The following is a 498-nucleotide window of genomic DNA, read 5'->3' on the forward strand; positions in this document are numbered from 1 at the left end:
CTCCTGGCTGCTGATGCTGGCGGCCAGCCCGCCAGGTATAGCCGCTCCTAACCCAGAGATGGCTCCTTCCCAGGGGTCGAGCGGACGGCGCGAAACCCCCTGCGAAGAGGGGGCCCCAAAAGCAGAGCCCTGACCCACTGGCGAAGGATGCTGGGCATGCTGCCCGATGGCAAACCCTCGCCTCCTTGCACTTTTGGTGGATTTGGCAGCTACAAAAGTATGGTTGAGGGCTGGCAAGGGGTGTTGGGGGAAACTGGAGGTCCCATTCTGTGGGAACCCCCTCCAGGCACTGCTGGTGTCCTGATCCCCACAGCAAGTGGGGGGGTCCCCTGCCACTTTCCTGGCACAAGGGGCTCTCACGTGCTGCTGGCTCCCGGCTGGCCATACCCTGAAAGCAGTGCAGGGAATAGCGTGGGGAATACATCCTTCTGGGGATAAACCCCAAACCGCCTCTGGCTGCAGGGGACCCCCTGCCCTCGCATGGCCTACCGTCCATGC

Source organism: Phaethon lepturus, unplaced genomic scaffold, assembly GCF_000687285.1.
Source record: "Phaethon lepturus isolate BGI_N335 unplaced genomic scaffold, ASM68728v1 scaffold28724, whole genome shotgun sequence".
In the NCBI taxonomy this organism is placed as follows: domain Eukaryota; kingdom Metazoa; phylum Chordata; class Aves; order Phaethontiformes; family Phaethontidae; genus Phaethon; species Phaethon lepturus.